Consider the following 22,783-nt stretch of genomic DNA (forward strand, 5'->3'; position numbering starts at 1 on the left):
TCCTACGAATTATTGATTTTTTTTTATGTGTACTGTAATGTCTCCCAGTGAAAGTTAAAATACACAGAAGCAGTCACAGACTACCCGGTTGGTATTTGCCTTATCGATGGTCTTCCTGTTTGTTCACTTCTAAGATAATCGCACTACAGTGGAATTCCAATATGGCCGCCCGTGCAATACTTTAATTGAGTGGTCTAGTGTTCTTGGATGCTTCAGCAGTCACACCTATGCTGAAGCATCCGCGCGCTGAGAAATGCTCACTTCAACTGGAATTTGAGGTAAACGGTCATCTTTTTCTGAGGCTGCCGTACCTGACCATAGTATCCTGCGCAGTGAGTACAAGAGATTACGAACTGCGGTAGGGCTATACCGCGGCTGCGGTAAATCCAATTTCTAAAGTTTTTTGGGATTCAGAAGAGTATTCTGGATCGAGAGTTATTTGAGCCTCACCCTTTCCGAAAGAAACAATTCCTGAGGAGACCTTGACAGAAGGGTTGAGAGAGTGTTCTGGAGAGTAAGCTCAATTTAGTTTCGGAAGGATAGTAGAGACTGAGCAGTTAAAGAGTACCCTACAAATTTACGGAGACAGAGTAATTACAAGTACTGTTTACAAGATACAATTGTAACTCCAAGAGACTATTTTCCTGAGAGCAAGGAATAGATACAGTTTCAACCTAGCATTTGTGCTGTGAAAGAAAAGAAAAGAAGAGAAGACTACATGTATGTGGGTTTATATATATATATATATAAAGTACTTACCAACAAAGACGCATTAATTCTTCTGAAGGATTCTACAGGCACAAGTAGAACAAGGGTTGAAGCAGATACCAACGAAGTAAAGTAGACATATTACAGGTATATTTATAGTCAGTTCGAGGTCAGTTAAGTCAAAGTATCTCATAATTGCATATAACAGAGACTGTTAAATCTATTCTTAGAGTCTACATAAGAAAGAAGACATATTGTAGCAGCTCCAGACTACATTACAAGAGAAAGGATAGTCACTAAGCTATGACAGGTAATGTAGATTCCTAGAGAGATAAGAGTATGAATTAAAGTTTAGTGGAGTATTTAATGTGGTTCTTTTCACAGGAAGGTCAATACGAAGAAGTAGCAGACCAGTCCAGCTGAAGCAGAGTGTGGCGTTTTTCTCTTTTCTTCCAATTCCCCTTTTCCCCCTCTCTGCTGCTTGGATGCTATATGCGCTGAATAGAGGAGTTTGGGAATAGAGGATTAAGCATCTGTTCCTGTGGAGGTGCAGCATTCTGGATCAGGTACTTGACAGTACCTTACTATGCTCTTGTATCGATGTATCTTGTAACACAACCATCCTAATTGTAAAGTGCTATGATACCCTCTTGGGTCAAGTTCGCGCTATATAAAACTTTATAAATAAATAAAATAAATCATGTGAACGCTCAGAGGCAGAGATAATGTGCGAACAACGGATTTCGCTGAGAGAGTGGTAAGAATACACAAACGGTTCCGCAATATTGGATGCAAAGTAATGAGAGTGATTCAGACGCGTCTTCATAACGGTACCTGACGGGAGAGGAAGAGTGCTTGCTTGGCGCATCCTTGGCGGTAGATCAGTCAGATCCTTCCGTTGATGGAAAGGTTGAACGAAATGACATCACTTTTCTAGTGGACATTGGTGCAACCCATTCTACTGAGATTGCAGCAGAAATTCCAAACCTACCCCTCTCTGGAGAAATTATCCAAGATGTATGAGTCTCGAATAAGCATATAAAGACTCCAGCCACAAAACCAATAGAAGTGAATATTGGAAATTTCAAAGACAAGCATCGGTTTGTGGTATGTGATTCGAGTCCAGTAAATCTGTTAGGGAGAGATTTGTTGTGCAAAATGAATTGCACCATCTACTGTACGCCTGATAGTATTGCTTTCCAAATACAAGATGAAGATGTTGCTTTTAAAATGACGAAAGTGGATGAGATGTTTTCACTTCTTACTGAAAATAATTTACCTGATGAATTGAAAAACACAGTGAGATCAGATGTGTGGTATTTTTCAGGAAAATAAATTGGTCTGATGGCAAATTTAGACCCTATTAAAATCATGGTGAAAGAGGGTGCAATTTATCCGAACACACCTCAATACAGAATGAGTCCTGAAGTAAAAGCAGGAGTTGCTCCATTACTTGACCAAATGATTGAACAAGGTATTCTAAAATAAATAATGAACAGTCCTTGGGCTGGGGCTTAAAAAGCCTAGTGGCAAGTATAGAATAGTGCAAGATTTGAGGAAACGTATTAAGATAGTAGTACCCGGTTGTCCAGTAGTACCAAATCCAGCAGTGATCCTTTATCAGATACCTTGGGATGCACATTGGTACACGGTGATTGATTTGTGCCAAGCATTCTTTTCTATTCCTTTACATCCAGATAGCCAATATCTTAATAATATATTATTAATAAGGTTGACACGAAAGGATGTGACAGATCCAATTGAATGGGATGACGAAAGTGAGAAAGCATTCATAGAACTGAGAGATTGTTTGTGTCAAGCAACCACATTGGAAATGTCAGACTATACTTAAGAATTTGCTTTGTTCTGTTGTGAAAGGGAAGGATATGCACTTTCGGTGTTAACCCAAAGACATGGATTGTCATGACGTCCAGAGGCATATTTTTCTGCCACTATGGATTCAGTGGCCACGGCATTGCCTGGCTGTTTAAAAGCAGTATCTGCTACTTGTGGAGCCTGGAACAGAGTGAAGCGATTGTAATGGGACGTCCCCTAAAGGTATATGTGCCACATTCAGTCGAGATCCTTTTAACAAGGACTAGTACTCAGCACTTGACCTCTAGTTGACTGACTAAGTTTGAAAGAGAGATTCTGAGTGCTGAGAATGTGAGTGTGATAAGGTGTACCACAGTAAACCCAGCATCCTTGTTGCCTGATCCATACTGTGAGGAAGTAAAAGAGGAAGTTAATCATAATTGTTTGGATGTAACAGAAATGTGTACAAAGCCCAGACCAGACATTCGTGACGTCCTATTAGAAGAATTAGATTCTGTTTTGTTTGTTGATGGGTGTGATATTCTGAATTATAAGTCCCATTGTAAGTCTTTTCTAGTTTTCTTATTTCAGAGTTTGAGAGGTTCAACAGAGTTCTCAAAGAGACTATTCAGAGAGCTCTTTCTAATCATACCTCTTGGGAAGTTGAAATTCATATTAAAGTTAAGAATTACAGACTAACTCCCCATTCTTCAACTGGTAAAACACCCTTTGAGCTTTTTTGCAAGCGCAAACCTTCCACCTTGTTGTGTCCTTCTTGGATACCCAGAAGATAGTCTAGTTCTTTGTGCATAAATGAAGACAAATAACATATTGAGAAAGAGATTAAGATTATGTATATGAATAAAGGGATTTTTGACAAGAGAAAAGCGGTTAAAAAGACTATTGTGAAGGTTGGAGATTTTGCAAAAATTTGCAGCCCTCGTAAGACATCTGTCTCTGAGGGTTCTAAGTTCTTAATTCCTACGAGAGTCATCAAAGTGTTCAAGAATGCCATTAGAACAGAAGATCATAGGGTATGGAACTTAAATAGAGTTCCCAAACATCCTAATGTTCCATCTGATGTCACTCTCAATTTTGGTTCTCAATTAAACAAAGATGTGGTACGTGAGAGAAATGTGAGAAAACATGTCAAGCCAAAATATTTGGATGATTTCATACATTATTGAGAATTAACTTATAATGGTGAGAAAACGTGTCGAGCCAGATGATTTCGTGCAATATTGAGAATTAATTTGTAATGGTACCTAGCCATTATATCCAGTTTATTTTGTTTAATGTTAGGTTTCAATTTGTAATGATATTTCTACTGTTTGTTTAGTTATTGAGAGGAAGATGTGTGATATTCTGTATTATATGTCACATTGTGAGCCATTGTAAATCTTTTCTAGCTTTCTTATTTCAGAGTTCTTGAACTCTGATTACCAAGCTTTGGCTTGGAATGTATACCTTTGATCCTGTTAAGCAGTTATTCTGTTGTCTGCGTGGAGGATCTTTACAATGGGTCATGCTTCAGGAAGATAAATGAAGAATTGAGTTCTGCCTATGCTGTATGTCCCGCATCCTGTCTAAGAGGAGTCAAGTCTGCACAAATAGCCGAATTGATTGCTTTGACAAAAGCATGCAACATTGGAAAGAAATTGAGGGTAACCATATTCACGGATAGTCAATATGGTTTTGGGGTTGTGCAGGACTTTGGCCAATTGTGGATGCAAAGGGGAGTTCTAACTTCTTCAGGTTCTCCTGTCAGAAATAGTAAAAATGTAAAAGAACTATTGGAAGCATTACAATTGCCAAAAGAAATTGCAGTGGTCAAATGTGCCGCACATAAGTCAGGAAATGATTATGTGACACAAGGCACCAGATACACTGACCAAGTTGCACACTTTTGTGCTCGAAATACAATGTCTTTGAACAGAGGGTTGGAAAAAGAAGCTACCAATTGCCAACAAATGTTTTTTTTCTACTTTTGAAACATGGGATGAAGTTAGGCAGTTGCAGAATGAGGCAGATGCAAAGGAAAATGAACTCTGTATTAAATCAAGTTGCACAAGAAGAGCAGACAATGAAGTATGGGTGTGTCCAGATGGTAGACCAATAATGCCAGATAGTTTGTTATCATACATGGCTAGGGTATATCATGGAGCTACACACATTGGGAGGGATGCCATGATTAGACATTTCAGACACACATGGTACAATCCCAAGTTTAGGTTAATTGCAGAGAGTCTCTGCCAAAGGTGTTTGACCTGTCAACAGCAACACACAGGTAGGAAAACAGTTGCCAGTTGGGGAAAAATTAGAAAGGCAGAGGGACCATTTATAAGACTGCAACTTGACTTTATAGAATTGCCACGGTGCAATGGTCTGAAGTACGTTCTTGTCATTGTGTGTCTGTTTTCTCAATGGGAAGAGGCCTATCCCATGAGAAGGAATGACAGTCTCACAATCGCCAAGCTACTGTTGAGAGAATTCATTCCTAGGTTCGGATTTCCATTTACTTTGGAATCAGATAGAGGATCTCATTTTAACAATGAGATAATTAAATTAATTTATACATCCTTCAAAGTTGAGCAGAAACTACACTGTGTCTATTGACTAGAAGCCTCTGAAGTGGCGGAGCAGCTCAATGGCGCAATAAAATCTAGGTTAGGGAAGATGTGTGCATCCACTTCACTGAAATAGCCTGATGCTTTGCTCCTTGTATTGATGAGTCTTAGAAGCATTCCTGACAGAAGGACGGGATTGAATCCGTATGAAGTCCTCATGGGAAGAGCAATGAGACAAGCATTTGTACCTGGAAACAAACTGATGAATATAACTGATGATCTAGTGTTGGACTATTGTAAAGGACTAGATGATCTGGTACGTTCTGTGTCTCATCAGGTTGAGGGAGGAAATCGTGATTAGAACCCAGGTGGAAAGGACCTCATCAAGTTAAATTGGTCAGAACAACAGCAGTGAAGTGTGCTGGAGTCAGGATTGCTAAGTCTAGAGTTGAGAAAAGACTTACTGTGAGCGCAACATGTGGGAGAATCAGGAAGGCTGCAAAGAAGAATAAATCGCCTGCAAAAAGCAACCCTAAAATGGCCGCCAGAAATCGATTACCAGAGTTGCAAGTTAGCGCTGTAGTTGTTGATCGCGATCAGCGTGATTCAGGTGAGGCGCACTTCACCTGAACCTTGAGGGAAGAAGGTCGTCTCATAGAAATGCGCCGCGAAGAAATAGGGAAAATTTCGCTGCGTTCCTAAAAAATAACAGTACCTTGTTTGAGCGCGAGTTGGAGGAGTATGCTGTAGCCGAAGTAAGACTGTTCCAATTTTTTCTTTATTTGTTTTTGAGCAGGCGCATGTTCGTTTGAAGAAAAGCAGTGGCCGCAATTATGCGCATTAGATTAAGATCCTGAGGAACAGAGCATGTGTTATCGTTTGTTCACTGCTCACAGAATAACTGAATACTAGCATCAGCACAAGTCAGAAGTAGAAGCCTTGGCTAGTATGCGCTAGAGTGGTGCCACAGTTTTTCTAGAGGAGGAAACTCATTAACTGAGATAAAAACAAAAAGACAGGTGCTCGATAAAAGGCTAAATCATTAAAAGACAAATACAGTCTCTTGTTCATTGGAGTTTAGAATGAATAAAGAACTCTTGTTTTGTTTATTGCTTTGAGAAGACAGTTAAAGAAGCATAAATAAAACCAATTGAGGTGAAGCAAGATATTTACTTTAAAACTGACACCAAGTCGTCAGCTGTAACAAGATAGTAACAGCCAATTAGAAGATAAGAATAAAGAGAAAACATAAAAGAAGAGAGGCATTGGTCACATCTAGAAGGTAAAATTCCTACTCGTACAAATCAGAAGAAGAAGAAATCAAAAGAAGACGTCAGAAGCTGAATAAAGAATCAGACGCAGTGTGGCTGTCTCTTCTCTGTCCCATCCCCTTTCCCCCCTGGGCTTTTGGTTACATACATGTTATACTTGTGTGTTGCTGATAAACCTTATAGTGGCATTGGGAACTTGCAATATTCTGCTCCTGTGCATTTTGATAAGAGCACAATCTGAGAGCTGGCTTGCCAAACTGGATCCATGCCAGTCATACTAGTCATGAGAGTCCCAGGTCCACTTGAATGACAAGAGCAGCAACTGGTAGAAAAAAGGGAAGAACCAGAAGTTGAAAGTTGTGAGTCGAAGAAAACAGACAACCAGACTCTGAAGAACGCATCGATGATGAGCAACCAAGTACAAGTCAAGTAGGGTGGGAACCAGTTACTGGGTCACAAGAGACTGTTGTAGAGGCGGAGGAAGAGCAAGAACTTGAAAGACAAGAACAAATTGAGCAAATTATAGAAGAATCTACTGCAGAAAAGCCAGATCAAGCTCAGTCAGAAGGAGAAAAAGAAAGACTAAAAGGTCCGGAACAAATTCAGCCACCAGAAAGGAGGTCCATGAGCAATGAGTAAGACACAGCACAATACTACTCAACAGCTGTATTTATCGAGGTTTCAGAGGCCCATGATGGAGACACAGCACCATACAACTCAATAGCTGTATATTAGGTGCCTGAGGCCCATGTTTACGACACAGCACCATACTACTCGATAGCTGTATTTACTGAGGTGCCTGAAGCATAAGGTTAAGACACAGCACCATACTACTCGATAGCTGTATTTATAGAGTGCCAGAGGCCTATGTTTAAGACACAGCACCTTACTACTCAATAGCTGTATTTATTGAGGTGCTAGAGGCCCATGTTTAAGGCACGGCACCATACTACTCAACAGCTGTATTTATAGAGGTGCCAGAGGCCCATTTTTAAGACAAAGTGAAATATTACTTGAGAGCTGTATTTACTGAGGTGCCTGAAGTCTATGCTTAAGGCATAGCTGTATTTATAAGGGTGCCTTAGGCCAATGTTTAAGGCACAGCACCATACAACTCGATAGCTGTTTTTATTGAGGTTCAATAGGCCCATGTTTAAGACACAGAACCATACTACTCGATAGCTATATTTATAGAGGTGCCAGAGGCCCATGTTTAAGACAAAGTGCCACATTACTTGATAGCTGTCTTTACTGAGGTGCCTGAGGCCCGTGTTTAAGACACAGCGTCATACTACTCGATGGCTGTATTTAATAAGGCGCCTGAGTTCCATGTTTAAAACACAGTACCATACAACTCGATAGCTGTATTTATTGAGGTGCCAGAGGCTCATGTGTAAGACACAACACAATACTACTCAATAGCTGTATTTATTGATGTGCCTGAGGTCTATGTTTAAGATACAGCTCCATACTACTGGATAGCTGTATTTATAGAGGTGCCAGAGGCCTATGTATAAGTCACAGCACAATACTACTCAATAGCTGTATTTGTAGAGGTGCCAGAGGCCTATGTATAAGGCACAGCACAATACTACTCGATAGCTGTATTTATAGAGGTGCCTTAGGCCCATGTTTAAGAAACAGCACCATACTACTCGATAGCTGTATTTATTGAGGTGCTAGAGGCTCATGTTTAAGGCACAGCACTATACTACTCGATAGCTGTTTTTATTGAGATTCCAGAGGCCCATGTTTAAGACACAGCACCATACTACTCGATAGCTGTGTTTATAGAGGTGTCTGAGGCCCATGTTTGAGTATAAGCACCATACTACTTGATAGATGTATTTATAGAGGTGCCAGAGGTCCATGTTTAAGACACAGCACCATTCTACTGGATAGCTGTATTTATAGAGGTTCAAGAGGTTCATGTTTAAGACACAGCACCATAGTACTTGATAGCTGTATTTATAGAGGTGCAAGAGGCTCATGTTTAAGACACAGCACCATACTACTTGATAGCTGTATTTATAGAGGTGCAAGAGGTCCATGTTTAAGACACAGCACCATACTACTCGATAGCTGTTTTTATTGAGGTTCTAGAGGCCCATGTTCAAGTCACAGAACTATACTACTTGATAGCTGTATTTATAGAGGTGCAAGAGGTCCATGTTTAAGACACAGCACCATACAACTTGATAGCTGTATTTATAGAAGTGCCAGAGGCCCATGTTTAAGACACAGCACCATACTACTCGATAGCTGTATTCATAGGGGTGCCAGAGGCCCATGTTTAAGACACAGCACCATACTACTCGATAGCTGTTTTTATTGAGGTTCTAGAGGCCCATGTTCAAGTCACAGCACCATACTACTCGATAGCTGCATTTATAGAGGTGTCTGAGGCCCATGTTTAAGTACAAGCACCATACAACTCGATAGCTGTATTTATAGAGGTGCCAGAGGTCCATGTTTAAGACACAGCACCATACTACTCGATAGCTGTATTTATTGAGGTGCTAGAGGCCCATGTTTAAGGCTCAGCACCATACTACTCGATAGCTGTATTTATAGAGGTGCTAGAGGCTCATGTTTAAGTCTCAGCACCATACTACTCGATAGCTGTTTTTATTGAGGTTCCAGAGGCCCATGTTTAAGATACAGAACCATACTACTCGATAGCTGAATTAATAGAGGTACCAGAGGCCAATGTTTAAGACAAAGTGCCATATTACTTGATAGCTGTATTTACTGAGGTGCCTGAGGCCTGTATTTAAGACACAGTGTCATACTACTCGATGGCTGTATTTGCTAAGGCGCCTGAGGTACATGTTTAAGACACAGTACCATACAACCCGATAGCTGTATTTATTAAGGTGCCTGAGGCCTATGTTCGAGACACAGCACAATACTACTTGTTAGATGTATTTATTGAGGCGCCTTAGGTCCATATTTAAGACGCAGCACCATACTACTCAACAGCTATATTAATTGAGGTTTCAGAGGCCTGTGATTAAGACACAGAAACATACTACTTTATAGCTGTATTTGTAGAGGTGCCAGAGGCTCATGTTTATGACACAGCACCATTCTACTCGACAGCTGTATTTATTGAGGCGCCTGAGGTCTATGTTTAAGACGCAGCACAATACTACTCGATAGCTGTATTGATAGAGGTGCCAGAGGTCCATGTTTAAGACACATACCCATACTATCTCAATAGCTGTATTTACAGAGATGCCAGAGGCCGAAATTTAAGGCTCAGCACCATACTACTCAATAGCGGTTTTTTGAGGTTCCAGAGGCCCATGTTTAAGACACGGGAAAAAGGGGGAAAGGCTGGGTCCTGTCCCTGACCGGCTGGACCACTCTTATTGAACAAACAAAACAAGTGCCGGACAGTATAAATTGGTAGACACAAGTGCACACCTAGTACAATGAATTGCTAGGCTGACAAACCATTTGTGTTTAGTCACTTGTATTTTTATGGAAAAAGATTATGAAAAAATGCATTGGCATCAAAGAATTCACACCGCATTTACAGAGGTTCACAAGTGCATTGAAAAAACCATAAACAATACATTAAATCAAAACATACACATATGACAATTGTGATAACAATAAATATAGACAACTGTGTAATGCCTCAAGGAATTCTCTTTGTTGAGGCACCAATCCTGGATGCAAAATAAACAAGTGGACAGCTAATATGACAAACTAGCCTACTTGTTTTTACCACCGCTAGATACACATAGATATGTTTTGTCAAATGGTGCAAAAATAGGAAATCACAAAACTATGCAGCAATGTAGAATTGTGTGTGAGTTTTATTCCTATTGTGCCCTGATGATTCAGTATCTGGGTGGAGCAGGACGCCGACGCGTTTCGAACCCGTTCAGTAATTAAAGGGTTCTCCTCAGGACAAGGATTGGGGGGGTCGTTGTCGCTGAAATTTAAATTAAAAACATGGTATCAATGGAAAGCTGACTACTGCCTCACTTAAACTCAACCACTATGAAAGAATAAGCAAATACCTTATGCTGGAAAATATCAGGATGCTACCTGTGAAAAAGACGGTATATACCCTAGTTAGTCTCTGTTATTTGTGATGCACTCTGAGCCACCATATACATAAAAGGAACTTGGCTTGTAGGCACGTACCTTGATGTTAAATGTACATGCACATGTCAAGAATACTCGAGTGCCCGAAATCAATAAATGCGCCTAAGGGAAGTAAAACAAAGTATTACAATCCCAGCTAAACTGCCTTTGTGTGCGTCTTAGCGCGTAACTGATCGCAAAGCATGCCCACTCGGTCCTACCTTTGTTTGTAGGAGTTAGATGCCAAACTTGGACACGAGCGGCAGCCGCCGCGGAGGTTCGAAAACTGAAACCCAAAGGGAATGTGGTGATTAGAAAAAAGCTGGGGTCGCGCTCACTCAATCTGTCAGCAATATGTTTGAAAGTTTGTTTCGAGCGGACTTACGTTTTGGACGATGGATCAAAGCTGTAAGTCAGGCACCCGGCGGTAGGAAACTGACAACGCGAGTGCGGAGGGGGCGTGTCCCTGTGTATTTAACGCGTGATGCGTATGAGACGGCCTGATGGAACGCGTGATGCGTGTAAAACGGCCTGCTGGGACATGTAGTCCACTCTATGCTTACTATTATTATTCCTCCCGTGTCCGCTACACACGGTGATGGATCAAACCAAACGAGGGGAATATTATCAATATTGAAAACAGTGTGGGATCAAAGGCAAGATTAGGAGTACCAATTAAAATAAGTGATCTCTTTTTACAGGTCAAGCGCATATTTGCACAGTGGTTCAGGGAAGAGTGGCTCAGAGACAAAGGGGACACACTTGGGGACCCTAATAAGAGGTTGGCAAATGGCGTATATACTGCGCAATTTTTCAGATACGTGAGCATATTAACTACGTGATTACACAGACACATGAGTGGCAAGCAGCACGGACAAGCAATCGCTGCGGGCACGCTATCTACAGATTACTCAGTTCATTGAGGTCATTCAGTCCGACCATGGCAGTGTTGAACCTCAGAATAAGGTAAGCCTCTTTTTGAGCAAGGCGTACATCTGGATCCCCGCCTGCTCCTGGAGTGTTCTTGATATTCGCCAGGATCGTCCATTTCAAGTCATTAGATGAATGTTCTTTTCGTAGAAAGTGGGATACCAAGGGTGCTGTCAGGACTTTGTTATTTATCCTCGATCGGTGCTGGATAATACGTTGGCGCACTTCCTGGGTTGTTTTGCCAATGTAGACCTTTCCACACGGGCAGGTGATGGCGTATACTGCATACTTGGTCTTACAGTTTGTGAAGTTGTTATGACGCCAATGTTTTTGGCCGTCCGTGAACAGGGTCCCTTCTGTTGTCAAGTTGCACACTGAACATGTCCCACATTTACGGTGGCCCATTACCGGGCCCATGTTGAAGAGGGTTCCTTGTGTTTCTTTTTTCGTGACACCCCTTGTGGACGAGATTTGTTGTCCGATACTTCTGTTTTTTTTTAGTGCAAAAAGAGGTTTGCCAATGTCTGGTAGGATTTCCTCAATGAGATGCCAATTATTTCGAATTATTTTCTGCACTGGGTTAGTGTGGGGCCCGAAGGTGGAGACACAGACCATTCTCTCGACATTAGACTTCTCACGTTTTTGTAGGAGGTGCTCTCGAGGTGTCCATCTTGCCCTCTTCATGGATTGTTTCAACAGTTTTGTCGGATAGCCTCGTGCCTTCAGCTTATTGGTCAGATTTTCTCCGTGAATGGTAAAGTCTTCCATTCTCGAACAGTTCCTTCTCACCCGTAAATACTGGCCATACGGAAGATTGTTCTTCAAGCTTTTCGGGTGGAAACTTGCGTAGTGGAGCGCATTATTCCTATCCGTTTTTTTCTGGAAAAGTGTGGACTTCAGGCCTTCTGGTGTAGATTTAATCTCCACGTCAAGGAATGGCATGGATCTGCAGTCATATGCCAGACTGAACTTTATGTCTGGGCTGCGATTATTCAGCCACTGATGGAACTCTTCGAGGGATTCTGATGTGCGATTCCAGATGCACCACACATCATCTATGTACCTGAGCCACTGCCCAATGTGGGCTCCATACGGGTTGTTATTATAAACAAATCTCTCCTCATATTGGGCCATATAGAGTATAGCCATTTCTGGGGCGAAGGGACACCCCATTGCTGATCCTTTTATCTGTAGAAACATTTCATCCTCGAATATGAAGAAGTTCTTTTTGAGGGTAAGGGACGCCAGATTGACAATGAGTTCAGTGGGCACTCTGTGCGGCCGAGGTCTGGAGTTGAGGTACAGTTCTATCACATCCACTCCATCCTGCTGTGGAATTTGGGTGTATAGAGAAGATACATCCATTGTTACTAGGAGTTGGGTGTTTGGATCGAATTCAACTCCCTCAACCTTGGTTAAGAAATCCATGGTGTCTCGAAGAAAAGATGGAACTTTGATGGTAAACTCCTTCAAGAAGACATCCACAAACTTGGAGATTGGCTCCAGCACAGAGTCACAGCCCGAAACTATCGGGCGGCCTGGTGGTACACTAGGGTCTTTGTGCACCTTCGGAAGGAAATACAAATGTGGAGTGCGTGGGAAGCGTTTTACAAGAAATTCAGCTTCTTTGGGGCCAATGATCCCATTGTCTCTTGCGTCTTTCACAATCCGAGAGATTTCATGGGTGATCTCAGCCGTGGGATCTTGTGTTATAAGGCGGTACCAGTTGGTGTTATATACGTGATTCCTTCCTTCAGCTTTATAGAGGTCCTTCGACCACAGGACGACTGCGCCGCCCTTGTCCGCCGGTCTGATTACAGCTTCCTGCTGGTTCTTCAGGGTGGTAATGGCTTGTCTCTGATCTTTGGAAAGGTTCTTTGGTATGTATCTTCTTTTCTTTACAAGCTCATTCAGAGAAGATAAGACTTTCTGCTCGAAAGTGACGATGTTCTTTGCCATGTTGTTATTTGGGGGGCAGAAAAGAGATTTGTTTCTAAGACCAGATACCTCAACTTGAGGTTCATAAGTGGAGTCTTTGAAAAACCATCTAAGGCGTATTTTTCTAAAAAATTCGATCACCTCCAGTTTGACTTTAGTGAAGTCAATATGAGTGCCTGGTACAAATGAGAGACCCAGCTGCAGTAGTTCTTCCTCTGCCTTGGTCAAGATTTTGTTAGAGATATTGATAATAGAGGAGTCTTTCAAGACTTGTAGTTCCGCTTGCGTGTTGACATTTCCCATTGTGGTTGTTTGAATTTGGTCCGCTGCTGTTGCTGGCCCTGTCCTAAAAAAGGCCTCTTCTGTTGGCCTCTATTCGATGATCCTTCCCCTGGGTCAGATTCCGCAGATGAATCAGAAGATGAAGTTTCGGAAAATGTGACAAATCTTTTTTTAGATCTCCCTTGGTACGAATTTAGATATCTGGTGGACTCGGAGCGGGTGTAAAAATCTTCTTTCAAATATGGATACACAACTTCCAAATTGAACGCTTTTTTGTCCTTCTCAAACTTCGTTGTTTTAAAGTTTATCGTATTGTCTTTGAATGTTGTGATCTCCTTCTCTATCTTTTCAAGGAGTAGTTTGGCCTCCGACTCTGTGTGGTTGTCCTTAATATTCTGAAGTTGCTCCTCAATCTCCTCAATCTCTTTTTTGCAGATTCTATGGGCTGTCTCGATGGTATGGACCATAAGATCTCTACTGCACTTCGTACTAATGCAGCTGAACCCTTTCTTGTACACTGGGTCGTCAGTAAAAAGCACTGGTACGTTCTTTATCTGCAAGCCCCACGGTATTGTGCCAGCTCTTAAATTTGCAAGTAGGAACTGGCCATGTAGCTCTGTTCTGATATGCTTTTTTTGAAGTCTGAGAAGCTTGTCCGCTACGTTTTGCTGCTTAGCCGTGCCACTCAATGTGAATGTTGTAAATAGTGTTGAGTCAGCGAGGAGTTTCTCAATGTGTTCCTCACTAAATGAAAGTGTGTCCTTATCTGCCATTTACTTTCCTGAAGAGGAAACACTAAATGTGTGATTATAGGCTAATGTAAAGCGACTTAAAGCCTTACGGGTAAAGACCCGTTCGAAAGCAAGGGAAAAAGGGGGAAAGGCTGGGTCCTGTCCCTGACCGGCTGGGCCACTCTTATTGAACAAACAAAACAAGTGCCGGACAGTATAAATTGGTAGACACAAGTGCACACCTAGTACAATGAATTGCTAGGCTGACAAACCATTTGTGTTTAGTCACTTGTATTTTTATGGAAAAAGATTATGAAAAAATGCATTGGCATCAAAGAATTCACACCGCATTTACAGAGGTTCACAAGTGCATTGAAAAAACCATAAACAATACATTAAATCAAAACATACACATATGACAATTGTGATAACAATAAATATAGACAACTGTGTAATGCCTCAAGGAATTCTCTTTGTTGAGGCACCAATCCTGGATGCAAAATAAACAAGTGGACAGCTAAGATGACAAACTAGCCTACTTGTTTTTACCACCGCTAGATACACATAGATAGGTTTTGTCAAATGGTGCAAAAATAGGAAATCACAAAACTATGCAGCAATGTAGAATTGTGTGAGAGTTTTATTCCTATTGTGCCCTGATGATTCAGTATCTGGGTGGAGCAGGACGCCGATGCGTTTCGAACCCGTTCAGTAATTAAAGGGTTCTCCTCAGGACAAGGATTGGGGGGGTCGTTGTCGCTGAAATTTAAATTAAAAACATGGTATCAATGGAAAGCTGACTACTGCCTCACTTAAACTCAACCACTATGAAAGAATAAGCAAATACCTTATGCTGGAAAATATCAGGATGCTACCTGTGAAAAAGACGGTATATACCCTAGTTAGTCTCTGTTATTTGTGATGCACTCTGAGCCACCATATACATAAAAGGAACTTGGCTTGTAGGCACGTACCTTGATGTTAAATGTACATGCACCTGTCAAGAATACTCGAGTGCCCGAAATCAATAAATGCGCCTAAGGGAAGTAAAACAAAGTATTACAATCCCAGCTAAACTGCCTTTGTGTGCGTCTTAGCGCGTAACTGATCGCAAAGCATGCCCACTCGGTCCTACCTTTGTTTGTAGGAGTTAGATGCCAAACTTGGACACGAGCGGCAGCCGCCGCGGAGGTTCGAAAACTGAAACCCAAAGGGAATGTGGTGATTAGAAAAAAGCTGGGGTCGCGCTCACTCAATCTGTCAGCAATATGTTTGAAAGTTTGTTTCGAGCGGACTTACGTTTTGGACGATGGATCAAAGCTGTAAGTCAGGCACCCGGCGGTAGGAAACTGACAACGCGAGTGCGGAGGGGGCGTGTCCCTGTGTATTTAACGCGTGATGCGTATGAGACGGCCTGATGGAACGCGTGATGCGTGTAAAACGGCCTGCTGGGACATGTAGTCCACTCTATGCTTACTATTATTATTCCTCCCGTGTCCGCTACACATGGGAGGAATAATACCCATACTACCCATACCCATACTACTCGATAGCTGTATTGATAGAGGTGCCTTAGGCCCATGTTTAAGACACATACCATACTACTCGATAGCTGTTTTTATTGAGGTTCCAGAGGCCCATGTTCAAGTCACAGCACTATACTACTCGATAGCTGCATTTATAGAGGTGTCTGAGGCCCATGTTTAAGTCACAGCACCATACTACTCGATAGCTGTATTTATAGAGGTTCCAGAGGTCCATGTTTAAGGCACAGCACTATGCTACTCGATAGCTGTATTTATAGAGATGCCAGAAGCCCATGTTTAAGACACAGCACCATACTACTCGATAGCTGTTTTTACTGAGGTTCAATAGGCCCGCCCATGTTTAAGGCACAGCACCATACTAGTCGATAGCTGTTTTTATTGAGGTTCAATAGGCCCATGTTTAAGGCACAGCACCATACTACTCGATAGCTGTTTTTATTGAGGTTCAATAGGCCCATGTTTAAGACACAGCACCATACTACTCGATAGCTGTATTTATAGCGGTACCAGAGGCCCATGTTTAAGACAAAGTGCCATACTACTCGATGGCTGTATTTATAGAGGTGACAGAGGCCCATGTTTAAGACACAGCGCCATAGTACTCGATAGCTGTTTTTATAGCGGTACCAGAGGCCCGTGTTTAAGATACAGAACCATACTTCTCTATAGCTGTATTTATAGAGGTGCCAGAGGCTAATTTTTATGACACAGCACCATTCTACTCGACAGCTGTATTTATTGAGGCACCTGAGGTCTATGTTTTAGACGCTGCACCATACTACTCCACAGCTATATTAATTGAGGTTTCAGAGGCCCGTGTTTAGGACACAGCACCATATTACTCCATAGCTGTATTTATAGAGGTGCGAGAAGCCCATGTTTTAGACAAATCACCATAGTACTCGATAGCTGTATTTGTAGAGGTGCCAGAAGCCCATGTTTTAGACACAGCACCATAGTACCTGATAGCTGTATTTATATAGGCGCCAAAAGCCCATGTTTTAGACACAGCACCATACTACTCAATAGCTGTATTGATAGAGGTGCCAGAGGTCCATGTTTAACCCCTTCCATGCTGATGACGAACCCCAGCCATCATGCACTACGGTGCTCGTGTGCTGATGACGGCTGGGGTTCGTCACGGCCCGCCACTGTTCGTGCTGTTTACAGCACACCAGGGGAATCGCGGCCGCATCAAAGGGGTTAAGACACAGCACCATACTACTCGATAGCTGTATTTATAGAGGATCCAGAGGTCCATGTTTAAGACACAGCACCATCCTACTCAATACTTTTATTTATTGACGTACCTGAGGCCAGTGTTTAAGTCACAGCACCCGTCTTACTACTCGATAGCTGTATTTACTGAGGTGCCAGAGGTCTTAGTTTAAGACGCAGCACCACTCTACTCGATAGCTGTATTTATTGAGGCGCACAAGGCCTAAGTTTTAGACACAGCACCATACTAATCGATAGCTGTATTTATTGCGGTGCCAGAGGCCTAAGTGTAAGACACAGCACCATACTACTCATTAGCTGTATTTATTGAGGCTCACAAGGCCTACGTTTTAGACACAGCACCCGTCATACTACTCGACAACTGTATTTATTGAGGTGCCTGAGGGCAGTGTTTAAGTCACAGCACCATACTACTCGATAGCTGCATTTACTGAGGTGCCAGAGGTCTAAGTTTAAGACAACACACCACTCTACTCGATAGCTTTATTTATTGAGGTGCAGAGGCATAAGTTTAAGACACAGCACCATACTACTCAATAGTTGTATTTTTTGAGGTGCACAAGGCCTAAGTGTAAGACACAGCACCATACTACTCGATAGCTGTATTTATTGAGGCACACAAGGCCTAAGTTTAAGACACAGCACAATACTACTAGATAGCTGTATTTATTGAGGCGCACAAGGCCTAAGTTTAAGACACAGCACAATATTACTCAATAGCTGTATTTATTGAAGCACACAAGGCCGAAGTTTAAGACACAGCACCCGCTATACTACTCAATAGCTGTACTTATTGAGGCGCACAAGGCCTAAGTTTAAGACACAGCACCCGTCATACTACTTGACAGCTGTATTTATTGAGGCACACAAGGCCTAAGTGTAAGACACGAAAACAATGGTCCTAGACCTATAGATTTGGGTACATTGATCGAATCAGGAATTAATTAATTATTCAAAAAGCACCTTCAATTAGTCTGCTATCTGCAACACAAAAGACAAAATCTTTGAGACAAAACTTTCCACCACGGTACTTTGGAAAAATATATTCTTATTTAATTTTTGTATTCAAATTTTAGCATAATTTTATCAATAAAAATATATAGGTTGCCCCAAAATAGGAGAGTGCAAAAGAAAGGTGTGATTTCAAGGGGGTGAGCAAGTGGAGTGGAAAGGATATTGCAAAGTGGTAGATAAGAGAGGTAAGTTTATAATTTCAATAATCAATACTGTATAACAATCTTTACAAAATAGCAGTATTGGACACCTAGCCAACAGACATCAGTTCATTTGAATTGCAATCAACAACAATGTAGAATTCTCGTAACAATATCCACAGTCTTGCACTGTCTACAAAAGTTGGAGAGATAATGGTCTGAGGTGTATGCGTAGAAAATGTCGACGTTTCGACTCGACTTATTCCCGAACGGTGATTTGGACCTGGGGATTGCGAATCTTCATCAGGACAAAGAGCAAACAACGAGGCAACCAGGGAATATTGAATAACCCTGAAAACAAAGGAGGTGGAAATTCGCAGTTATTAACCGTGGTGGAAAGATGCAGCCTAACCCCGCCGGGGTATGGCGATTATCTCTTACCCTTTGTGGTAGATAAAGCGTTGGTGTGGTGATCCGAGTTCACCAACGTCTCAAACAGGGTTCCTGCAGAGACAAAGAGGGGGGATAATCTAGAGTATATCCCAATCTCATGGTGTTTAGTCCCACCCATAATAGTTAATGTGGCAGAGGCATCTATTTACCTTGAAGTTATATTTAGTCCATGTAAAAGGAGTCGTTGTTTCTTACGTGGACACGGTGGGTCATACCTAGGATCAATTTGGACACCATCAGTATACCCTGTATGCACTGTCTCAAAATGACTGGCATATTACTATTTCAGCATTGTCAAATACCTTGGTTGTGTGTGAAAACAGCCTCCACGATGTGAAATTTCAAGCTATCACTCCAAGGAAGGAAGTACCCTGCACAAATGACAATTGTTTCCTAGTTAATTATGTCATTAATGTTACTTATAGAAGGGTTATATGGTGGAATTCATTTTTGATGAACCGGATAGGCTTACCTGATTATAGGCGAGGCTGGTAGAATTAATCCCCCATTACTTCCGGATGTAACCTATATTTAAGAAAACATAAATTAAAGAGCGGTCTTACTATGGGTCCAGGGAGCCTATTTACGGGTCTCATCGCACAGTGGTCATCACACAAATGAGATTTGGAGGAGGACCTACCCGCTGTATAGCCGATTATGGCGTGTCCATCCGAGCGTTTCAGTGCTTCCGGATGTCAAGTTTCTGTGGAGTTTAGTTCCACTCGATTTCGGACGCTGTTTAAAAACGAAGAAATATATTCAAGTGATCCATCAGCCTGATGCTGTTCGGAATTCAAAACAATTTTTGAATTCATTTTTGTCAAAAATACGAGACGATCGTCCAAAATCGATCTTAATGCCTTTCGAGAAATTCTACTTTCATTATCCTTATTTTAAATCATCATGATCCAATTTCTTTCCGGACTTCGGAACGCAATTCGTTCTAGTCCTCTTTCGATGCAGACTACGCCGAGCAGTCTGGGTATTTCACCAATGCGGAAATACTAGTGGATTCACTGACGGCATTCCGTAGCACCGGGAGGCTCGGAAGTAGAAGAGGCGAGGTCCTGAGACACGGGTATGTTGGAAAGCATTTTAAATTAATTAGTACAACTCCGGTTAAACGTCGATGGATCACTTGAATATATTTCTTCGTTTTTAAACAGCGTCCGAAATCGAGTGGAACTAAACTCCACAGAAACTTGACATCCGGAAGCACTGAAACGCTCGGATGGACACGCCATAATCGGCTATACAGCGGGTAGGTCCTCCTCCAAATCTCATTTGTGTGATGACCACTGTGCGATGAGACCCGTAAATAGGCTCCCTGGACCCATAGTAAGACCGCTCTTTAATTTATGTTTTCTTAAATATAGTTTACATCCGGAAGTAATGGGGGATTAATTCTACCAGCCTCGCCTATAATCAGGTAAGCCTATCCGGTTCATCAAAAATGAATTCCACCATATAACCCTTCTATAAGTAACATTAATGACATAATTAACTAGGAAACAATTGTCATTTGTGCAGGGTACTTCCTTCCTTGGAGTGATAGCTTGGAAATTTCACATCGTGGAGGCTGTTTTCACACACAACCAAGGTATTTGACAATGCTGAAATAGTAATATGCCAGTCATTTTGAGACAGTGCATACAGGGTATACTGATGGTGTCCAAATTGATCCTAGGTATGACCCACCGTGTCCACGTAGGAAACAACGACTCCTTTTACATGGACTAAATATAACTTCAAGGTAAATAGATGCCTCTGCCACATTAACTATTATGGGTGGGACTAAACACCATGAGATTGGGATATACTCTAGATTATCCCCCCTCTTTGTCTCTGCAGGAACCCTGTTTGAGACGTTGGTGAACTCGGATCACCACACCAACGCTTTATCTACCACAAAGGGTAAGAGATAATCGCCATACCCCGGCGGGGTTAGGCTGCATCTTTCCACCACGGTTAATAACTGCGAATTTCCACCTCCTTTGTTTTCAGGGTTATTCAATATTCCCTGGTTGCCTCGTTGTTTGCTCTTTGTCCTGATGAAGATTCGCAATCCCCAGGTCCAAATCACCGTTCGGGAATAAGTCGAGTCGAAACGTCGACATTTTCTACGCATACACCTCAGACCATTATCTCTCCAACTTTTGTAGACAGTGCAAGACTGTGGATATTGTTACGAGAATTCTACATTGTTGTTGATTGCAATTCAAATGAACTGATGTCTGTTGGCTAGGTGTCCAATACTGCTATTTTGTAAAGATTGTTATACAGTATTGATTATTGAAATTATAAACTTACCTCTCTTATCTACCACTTTGCAATATCCTTTCCACTCCACTTGCTCACCCCCTTGAAATCACACCTTTCTTTTGCACTCTCCTATTTTGGGGCAACCTATATGTTTTTATTGATAAAATTATGCTAAAATTTGAATACAAAAATTAAATAAGAATATATTTTTCCAAAGTACCGTGGTGGAAAGTTTTGTCTCAAAGATTTTGTCTTTTGTGTTGCAGATAGCAGACTAATTGAAGGTGCTTTTTGAATAATTAATTAATTCCTGATTCGATCAATGTACCCAAATCTATAGGTCTAGGACCATTGTTTGCTTATATCATTAGATACCCAGGTCCATACCTTAAGGGTCACCCCATTTTTGTAATGGTTAAGTGTAAGACACAGCACCATGCTACTCGATAGCTGTATTTATTGAGGCGCACAAGGCCTAAGTTTAAGACACAGCACGATGCTACTCAATAGCTGTATTTATTGAGGCGCACAAGGCGTAAGTTTAAGACACAGCACAATACTACTCAATAGCTGTATTTATTGAAGCACACAAGGCCGAAGTTTAAGACACAGCACCCGCTATACTACTCAACAGCTGTATTTATTGAGGCGCACAAGGCCTAAGTTTAAGACACAGCACCCGTCATACTACTCGACAGCTGTATTTATTGAGGCGCACAAGGCCTAAGTTTAAGACACAGCACCCGTCATACTACTCGACAGCTGTATTTATTGAGGCGCACAAGGCCTAAGTTTAAGACAAAGCACAATACTACTCAATAGCTGTATTTATTGAGGCGCACAAGGCCTACGTTTAAGACACAGCACCCGCCATACTGCTCGATAGCTCTATTTACTAAGGTGCCTGCAGCCTGAGGCTCATGTTCGAGGCACTGCATCTTACTGCTTGACAGGTGTATTTCAGTTGAGGTGCCTGGAGCTTACGTTTAAAACACAGGATGATACGCATTGCTCCTTCTGTTCATGCAGGTGCCTGAAGCTCATGTTTTAGAAGGTAAATTATGCGTTTCCGGGTTTGCATCCTGTCACTGCAACCACACTACAAGGCGAAGGTTTCCACGCTGCTCACCATTACCACAGCCTAAATTCACCCTTAGTGTTACACTCTCACCTCTGTTATAATAAATAATGTAGGTCAGAGCTCTGCCTTTTAAGCTGACCTAATTACATCTGATTCCCAGACCCTGCCAGTGACACGCGGAATGCTTAAAAAGTAGTTTGCAATTAATTGTCAAATACACTACGCTCAATACTTGTTCCTCAATGAGTAGAAACTTGTAATGACTGAAAAAAAGGAACTCTTTAAAATAACTTCTAACCTAAAGAAGTATCAAGGGATAACTCTTAATAACGAGGTGGGTTTTCACCAAGAGTTTCCAAGTGACAGGAAGTAAACCGCGAAAGAGAAACAAACTTGTCCGTAAGATACCACTTCCGCTTGAGGGTACTGCTCGCAGCTTTTGTTTCTCACTGCTGTGATGTGAGATCAGTGAAAGCCCTCATTTCGAAACGATATTTAGGCTAATGGCTCCCGGCAGACCCCGTGCACAAGAGGCATGTTCACAATCAGACGTGCCCCACGCGTGTGGAAGCGTCACTCATTGCTGGGCACAGGCTGGCATGTCTGGAGGGATCTTAAAGCAGGGAACCCATGACTGGAATCACTGGCATGAGGGTGGGTGGCATCGCGTTATTGGGTAATATTTAACCATTGCTGAACGAGCA

General features: G+C 41.9%; 1 protein-coding gene across 1 annotated transcript in view; it reads right to left on the reverse strand.

Annotated features, from left to right (window-relative positions):
* Positions 1 to 22,783, reverse strand: part of LOC147726019 (HEPACAM family member 2-like) — a 175,598-nt gene that overhangs the window by 126,428 nt on the left and 26,387 nt on the right. The gene's annotated exons all lie outside the window — the stretch shown is intronic.

Source organism: Lissotriton vulgaris, chromosome 3_1, assembly GCF_964263255.1.
Source record: "Lissotriton vulgaris chromosome 3_1, aLisVul1.2, whole genome shotgun sequence".
Taxonomy (NCBI): Eukaryota; Metazoa; Chordata; class Amphibia; order Caudata; family Salamandridae; genus Lissotriton; species Lissotriton vulgaris.